We start from the raw sequence: 8,114 nt of genomic DNA, 5'->3' as shown, positions 1-8,114 counted from the left end.
TAATCATCTGTCGGTTCTCAATCGGGTTGGAATAGAATCCAGTGATTCTTTTGCGTCTGTCACTAACGCCCAGCCCTCAGGAGTTTGAAGCTCGTCACAGTCATTCAATCCTTGAATCCTACTCAGAATACCACAGACAAGGTTTAGACCTTCCGGATTCTCTTGAATGCCGCCATCAATTCTAGCTTATACCACGAAGATTCTGATTAAGGAATCCAAGAGATATCTACTCAATCTAAGGTAGAACGGAGGTGGTTGTCAGGCACACGTTCATAGGTGAGAATGATGATGAGTGTCACGGATCATCACATTCATCAGGTTTAGGAACAAGTGATATCTTAGAATAGAAGCAAGCATGATTGAATGAAAAACAGTAGTAATTGCATTAATCCATCAAGACACAGCAGAGCTCCTCACCCCCAACCATGGGGTTTAGAGACTCATGCTGTAGAAGATACAATGAGAAACGTGTAAAGTGTCATGAGGTTCAGATACAATATCAAAATGTCCTATTAATAGTGAACTAGTAACCTAGGGTATACAGAAATGAGTAAATGACGTAAAAATCCACTTCCGGGGTCCACTTAGTGTGTGCTTGGGCTGAGCATTGAAGCTTTCATGTGTAGAGACTTTTTCTGGAGTTAAACGCCAGCTTTTATGCCAGTTTGGGCGTTTAACTCCAATTTTTGTGCCAGTTCCGGCGTTAAACGTCGGGAATTCTGAAGCTGATTTGCAACGCCAGTTTGGGCCATCAAATCTCGAGCAAAGTATGGACTATTATATATTGCTGGAAAGCCCAGGATGTCTACTTTCCAAAGCCGTTGAAAGCGCGCCAATTCGGCTTCTGTAGCTCCAGAAAATCCATTTCGAGTGCAGGGAGGTCAGAATCCAACAGCATCTGCAGTCCTTTTCAGTCTCTAAATCAGATTTTTGCTCAGGTCCCTCAATTTTAGCCAGAAAATATGTAACAACCCTGATTTTCGAGTACGCGAGATCTTTTCTGAAAGTACAAATTTCTCCGGAAGATCAGTAAAGGGAACACCTCTGTTATATCATCAAGCATCTCAATCCTCATTATCATTATGTCATGCTTAAGATAGAACCTCCTCTGAGGCAATCTCGATAATGCAATCGCGAAGAACCTAGTTTTTGAACCGTATCGGTTGGCAGCTTTGATTCTGACTTTCGTAAATAGTCTCTGTTTGACGAACCGGACTCGATTCATGAGAGGAGAGAGATAATAGTATAATATTATCATTATACTATTACTAGAAAATGCTTGAATGATATTATAAGGTTACCTGGTCTGTTTTAGTTAAAAACAGAAAATCGGTTTAACTGGGTTTACGGTTTACTGGTGCAGCTTAGCACCAGCACTCTCTGATGACTTTAGAAATGCTAAGGCCTCATTATACATGTTCTATTCTCATAATAAATATGTTACTAGTGTCATTTTTGCTAGCAGCTCATAAAATAATTTTTAGAGATGTTTTTGCAAGTGTTCCGATACATCTAGTTTTAGTAGTTATACACCTGGGATATTTTAATATTATTTTAATCCACCTTCAAGCCAACCAATCACAACTCACCCTACACCCCCAAAACCCCCAAGGCTGCCTCATTTGCTCATTGTGGCCGAAAATCACCAAGAGAAAAAGGAGAGAAAGTTCTTGGTTCATAAATCTTCAAAGCTTGATTTCTTCTGAACTAAAACTCAAATCAAAACTCCGATTTCACCAAAATGATCCTCTCTTCTTCCTCTACATAACCATATAACATATCAAGGCTGGAAATAAGGTGAGATGGCTGTCTCCCTCCCTCTTCAATTCGGTTTTCAAGGAAAACCATGCAAAACATGTGTTTTCTTGATGTTTTTCCTTAGGAATCATGCTTAACTTGACTTGAGGGCCAAGAAACGTGACTTTCCAGAAAGTCTAAGGTTAGAAATCACTTCCTAACATGCTGAGTGAGATTTGGTTAGTTGAGGGTTTTTGGATTTAAAGTTGTTCTTGATGTGATTTAGGAGGAAAAAGTGCTAAAGGACCACCTGAAAGCCTAACTGAATTAGGAGCAGCAAAACTAGGTAGGGTTTGATGAATTTAATCTTGATTGATTGTGTTTGAGTTGTTTAATTATGATATGGTTTGGCTGTGCTTGAAATTGATTGTTTATATGAGTGATTCTTGTTGAAAGTTTGTTGAAAATTTGATGAAATTTGATGATATTTAAGCTATGAATGTTGTTCTTGAGGGCTGCTGGAAAACGAAACCCTAGGCCTTAAATTGGGGTTCAATTTGTGTTAAAATCATGTAGAAAAGATGGGGTTTTAGTGGCTGGGAATTTATTTTGAATTTTGGTAAAATCGGTTGTTGAAAAGACTGAAAAACGGGTAAAAACAGAGAAAGAATCTAAAGAATTTATGAAGAACACGAAGAACACTTTGAGTGTGGTGAAGAACAATGAAGAACACCTTTTAGATCTTAGAAAGGGCAAGGAAGTAATTATTTTGGTGTTTGAGGGGTTATTTGGTAATTTCTGAAAGTTAGGGTGGTTAAAGTAGAAATATTAAAAGTTACCGGGGTAAAAAGTTAATTTTAAAGGTTAAAAGGTAAAGGCAAGGTAATTTTCGAAAATTTAATAATAAAATAATAAATAATAATAAAATATTAAATAATAATATTTAATTAAAAATAATATTTTAATAAGAATAATAAAATAATGCGAAAAAGGCAGTTTTCTGTAAAAGCTTTAGAAAGACAACTTTAAGTGCAGAATCTCATAATTACCTTCATAAAACACTTAGGGAGTGGTAATAACATGTTAGTGAGGCAAAGATAAAGAAAAGATAAAAAGTTAAAGAAAAGATAAAAATCGAAGAAAAAGTCTGTAATGTTTTAATGACAGAAAAATAGATAGAATTAGTGAACAAACTAGGGCAACGTAGTTAGTCCTTGAGTTGTGATTAGGGTTAAGTATTATATGAAAAGTTAAACTATTTCAGTATAGACTTAATGAACCTATACTTGGGACAGGCTAACTATTCATACCGAAATTTACATAAGCTTTAAATACATATGTTAAGCAGAGAAACCAGAGCAGAGTAAAGAAACACAGAGAACAGAGTAACCAGAGCAGAATAGAGGGATACAGAGAAAAGAGTAATCTGAGCAAAGTAAAAAGACACCGAGAAGAGAGTAATGTGACAAAGAGAAATGGTTTGAGTTAAGATGTTGTAAAAGTAAAAGCTGTAGAGTTTGTATAGCATGATTGAACAGAGAAAGAAAGAGGTACAGCATAAGAATGTGAAAGTGATGATGAATAATGAGAATGTTAATGAATGATGATAATGAGAATGATTATGTAAGAATCTGCTGTAGAGATGCAGTCAGATAGATGGTGGTACGACCACTGAGAACGCTTTCCTGGGATACCTTGCTATAATGCTTTGCTGTAAGATAGAGGTTGCTTACAGAGGTATCAAGATGAATGTGCTCCTGTAAGACAGAGGTTGCTTACAGTGAGTGTGTTGTTGCTCCTGTAAGACAGAGGTTGCTTACAGTGAGTCTGTTGGGCGTATATCGGCTAATAAGTTTCGCCCTGCATGACAAAGGTTGCTTGCAGTGGATACCCTGCAAGACAAAGGTTGCTTGCAGTGGATATTGCCAATAGGAAAGCCTTATCCGGACAGAGTTTGCTGGGTAACGTCGGGAGCGGGTATGTAACCGACAGATGAGCTCATTACCTGCACTAGGGCTAGACATGTGATGAGCGGATAATTTATACGCTTTTTGGCATTGTTTTTAGTATGTTTTTAGTATGATCTAGTTAGTTTTTAGTATATTTTTATTAGTTTTTAGTTAAAATTAACTTTTTTGGACTTTACTATGAGTTTGTGTGTTTTTCTGTGATTTCAGGTATTTTCTGGCTGAAATTGAGGGACCTGAGCAAAAATCTGATTCAGAGACTGAAAAGGACTGCAGATGCTGTTGGATTCTGACCTCTCTGCACTCGAAGTAGATTTTCTGGAGCTACAGAAACCCAATTGGCGCGCTCTCAACGGCGTTAGAAAGTAGACATCCTGGTCTTTCCAGCAATATATGATAGTCCATACTTTGCCCAAGATTTGATGGCCCAAACCGGCGTTCAAAGTCACCCTCAGAATTTCCAGCGTTAAACGCCGGAACTGGCACAAAAGCTGGCGTTTAACTCCAAGGAGAGTCTCTACACGAAAATGCATCAATGCTCAGCCCAAGCACACACCAAGTGGGCCCGGAAGTGGATTTTTCTGTCATTTACTCATCTCTGTAAACTTTAGGCTACTAGTTTTCTATAAGTAGGACCTTTTACTATTGTAATCTCATCTTGGTTCTTCTGGTTCCCTCTCTGGGGCCGAAGCCAATGATCACACTATCACTTATGTATTTTCAACGGTGGAGTTTCTACACACCATAGATTAAGGTGTGGAGCTCTGCTGTACCTCGAGTATTAATGCAATTACTATTGTTCTTCTATTCAATTCCGCTTGTTCTTGTTCTAAGGTATCACTTGTTCTTCAACTTGATGAATGTGATGATCCGTGACACTCATCATCATTCTCACCTATGAACGTGTGACTGACAACCACATCCGTTCTACCTTCGATTGGGTGAATATCTCTTGGATTCCTGATACACGATGCATGGTTGATCACCAGACAACCGAGTGCTCGCCTGACAAACGAGCCAGCCATTCCGTGAGATCAGAGTCTTCGTGGTATAGGCTAGAACTGATGACGGCATTCAAGAGAATCCGGAAGGTCTAACCTTGTCTGTAGTATTCTGAGTAGGATTCAATGATTGAATGACTGTGACGTGCTTCAAACTCCTGAGGGCGGGGCGTTAGTGACAGACGCAAAAGAATCACTGGATTCTATTCCGGTCTGATCGAGAACCGACAGATGGATAGCCGTGCCGTGACAGGGTGCGTTGAACATTTCCACTGAGAGGATGGGAGGTAGCCACTGACAACGGTGAAACCCTTGCTTAAGCTTGCCATGGAAAGGAGTAAGAAGGATTGGATGAAGACAGTAGGAAAGCAGAGAGACGGAAGGGAAGGCATCTTCATACGCTTATCTGAAATTCCTACCAATGAATTACATAAGTATCTCTATCTTTATCTTTATGTTTTATTCGTATATCACCATACCCATTTGAGTTTGCCTGACTGAGATTTACAAGGTGACCATAGCTTGCTTCATACCAACAATCTCTGTGGGATCGACCCTTACTCGCGTAAGGTTTATTACTTGGACGACCCAGTACACTTGCTGGTTAGTTGTGCGAAGTTGTGTTTATGCCATGGTATTGAACACCAAGTTTTTGGATTCATTACCGGGGATTATTTGATTTGTGAAAAGTATTGATCACAATTTCGTGCACCAAGTTTTTGGCGCCGTTGCCGGGGATTGTTCGAGTATTTCGGCAAGCTTTTGGTCCGGTAACATCAGTGCCAAAGTTCTGATCCGGTAACAGCACCAAGTTTTTGGCGCCGTTGCCGGGGATTGTTGAGTTTGGACAACTGACGGTTCATCTTGTTGCTTAGATTAGGTATTTTTTTTTTCAGAATTCTTGAAGATGAATTCTAGTGTTTCATGATGATTTGTTGAAGTCTGGCTGGCTGTGAAGCCATGTCTAATTTCATTGGACCGAGGTTTCAACTTATCATCACAAGAGCTTGTTGATTTCTATCAATCTTGCTATTGGAGCAGTGATCTGCTAAGGCTTGGCTGGCCATTGGCCATGTCTAGTGTTTTGGACCGAAGCTTTCTTTGAAAGCTTGGCTGGCTGTGAAGCCATGTCTAATTCCTGGACCGGAGTCTTAGACTAAACATTGCATGATTCCTGGAATTCTCATTAAGAATTTTGATACCTTTTTCCACTTTATTTTCGAAAAACACAAAAAAATTACAAAATCATAAAATCCAAAAATATTTCTTGTTTGAGTCTAGTGTTTCATTTTAAGTTTGGTGTCAATTGCATACATTCATTCATGTGTCTTAAGGATCTTCAAGTTGTTCTTGATGATTTCATTGCTCTGACCTTTGAATTCTCTTGACTTGAGTGTCTATGTGTCTCATATGCATTCTCATTAGTGTCAGTAGTATACAAACTGCTAAGTTTGGTGTCTTGCATGCATTGTTATTTGATTTTAGTTGCATTTTGATTATTAAAAATCCAAAAATATTTTTAATTTGTGTCTTTTCAAGTCAATAATATAGAGAATTGAAGATTCAGAACATACTGCAGAGGAATTGCACAGAAAAAGCTGGGCGTTCAAAACGCCCAGTGAAGAAGGACAGACTGGCGTTTAAATGCCAGCCAGGGTACCTGGTTGGGCGTTTAACGCCCAAAAGGGTAGAGTTTTGGGCGTTAAACGCCAGAATGTGCACCATTCTGGGCGTTTAACGCCAGGATGGCACAAGAGGGAAGATTCTGTTTTCAATGCAATTTTTTTTCAGATTTTTAAAGTTTTTCAAAATCAAATCTTTTTCAAATCATATCTTTTCAATCAAATCTTTTTCAAAATCAATTTCTTTCTTTCTTTAAAAATACTTGCTATCAATTAATGATTTGATTCAACATATCAAGAATGCTGCCTTTTCTGCTGAGAAAGGTTTAATGTTTGAATCATATCTTTTCTTGATAGCCAAGTCATCAATTTTAAAATCAAATCTTTTTAAAATGTTTTTCAAATCATATCTTCTCAATCACATTTTTTTAAGACTAATCATACCTTCTTAACCACATCTTTTTCAAGATAGCTTTCAATCAAATCTTTTTGATTTCTAATTTCAAAATCTTTTTCAAAAATCACTTGATTTCTTTTTCACTCTTGATTTTCGAAAATCAATTAGTGTTTTTCAAAAATGTTTTCAAAATCTTTGACTTAATTTTCGAAAATTACTTCTCTTCTTCTCACATCCTTCTATTTTATGGACTAACACTATTCCTTAATGCAAAATTTGAACTCCATCTTCTTTGATAAGTTCGAATTTTCTACTTCTGTCTTCTACTTTTTCTTTTTCTCTGACACCTCAAGGAATCTCTATACTGTGACATAGAGGATTCCATAGTTTCTTGTTCTCTTCTCTTTCATATGAGCAGGAGCAAAGACAAAAGCATTCTTGTTGAGGCTGATCCTGAACCTGAAAGGACCTTGAAGCGAAAGCTAAGAGAAGCTAAGGCACAAATCTCTGTAGAGGACCTAACAGAAATCTTCAAAGAAGAAGAACAAATGGCAGCCGAAAACAACAACAATGCCAACAATGCAAGGAAGGTGCTGGGTGACTTTACTGCACCTACTCCCGACTTCTATGGGAGAAGCATCTCTATCCCTGCCATTGGAGAAAACAACTTTGAGCTTAAGCCTCAATTAGTTTCTCTAATGCAACAGAATTGCAAGTTCCATGGACTTCCATTGGAAGATCCTCATCAGTTTTTAGCTGAATTCTTGCAAATCTGTGACACTGTCAAGACTAATGGGGTTGACCCTGAGGTCTACAGACTTATGCTATTCCCTTTTGCTATAAGAGACAGAGCTAGAACATGGTTGGACTCTCAACCTAAAGAAAGCCTGGACTCTTGGGAAAAGCTAGTCAATGCCTTCTTGGCAAAGTTCTTTCCACCTCAAAAATTGAGTAAGCTTAGAGTGGAAGTCCAAACCTTCAGACAGAAGGAAGGAGAATCCCTCTATGAAGCTTGGGAAAGATACAAACAATTAATCAGAAAGTGTCCATCTGATATGCTTTCTGAATGGAGCATCATAGGTATTTTCTATGATGGTCTGTCTGAACTATCCAAAATGTCTTTGGATAGCTCTGCTGGAGGATCTCTTCATCTGAAGAAGACGCCTACAGAAGCTCAAGAGCTGATTGAAATGGTTGCAAATAACCAATTCATGTACACTTCTGAAAGGAATCCTGTGAACAATGGGAGTAGTCAGAAGAAAGGAGTTCTTGAGATTGACACTCTGAATGCCATATTGGCTCAGAACAAAATATTGACTCAACAAGTCAATATGATTTCTCAAAGTCTGTCTGGAATGCAAAATGCACCAAGTAGTACTAAGGAAGCTTC

At 38.2% G+C, this 8,114-nt stretch overlaps 1 non-coding gene across 1 annotated transcript; it reads right to left on the bottom strand.

The window, feature by feature from the left end:
• Positions 1-7,677: 7,677 nt before the first annotated feature.
• LOC112793073 (small nucleolar RNA R71) lies at positions 7,678-7,785 on the bottom strand. Its single transcript, XR_003197783.1, has one exon. It is a non-coding gene; the product is annotated as a small nucleolar RNA R71 (small nucleolar RNA).
• Between the last annotated feature and the right edge of the window lie 329 nt (positions 7,786-8,114).

Source organism: Arachis hypogaea, chromosome 3, assembly GCF_003086295.3.
Source record: "Arachis hypogaea cultivar Tifrunner chromosome 3, arahy.Tifrunner.gnm2.J5K5, whole genome shotgun sequence".
NCBI lineage: Eukaryota > Viridiplantae > Streptophyta > Magnoliopsida > Fabales > Fabaceae > Arachis > Arachis hypogaea.
This window is presented reverse-complemented; position numbering and strand designations above follow the sequence as displayed.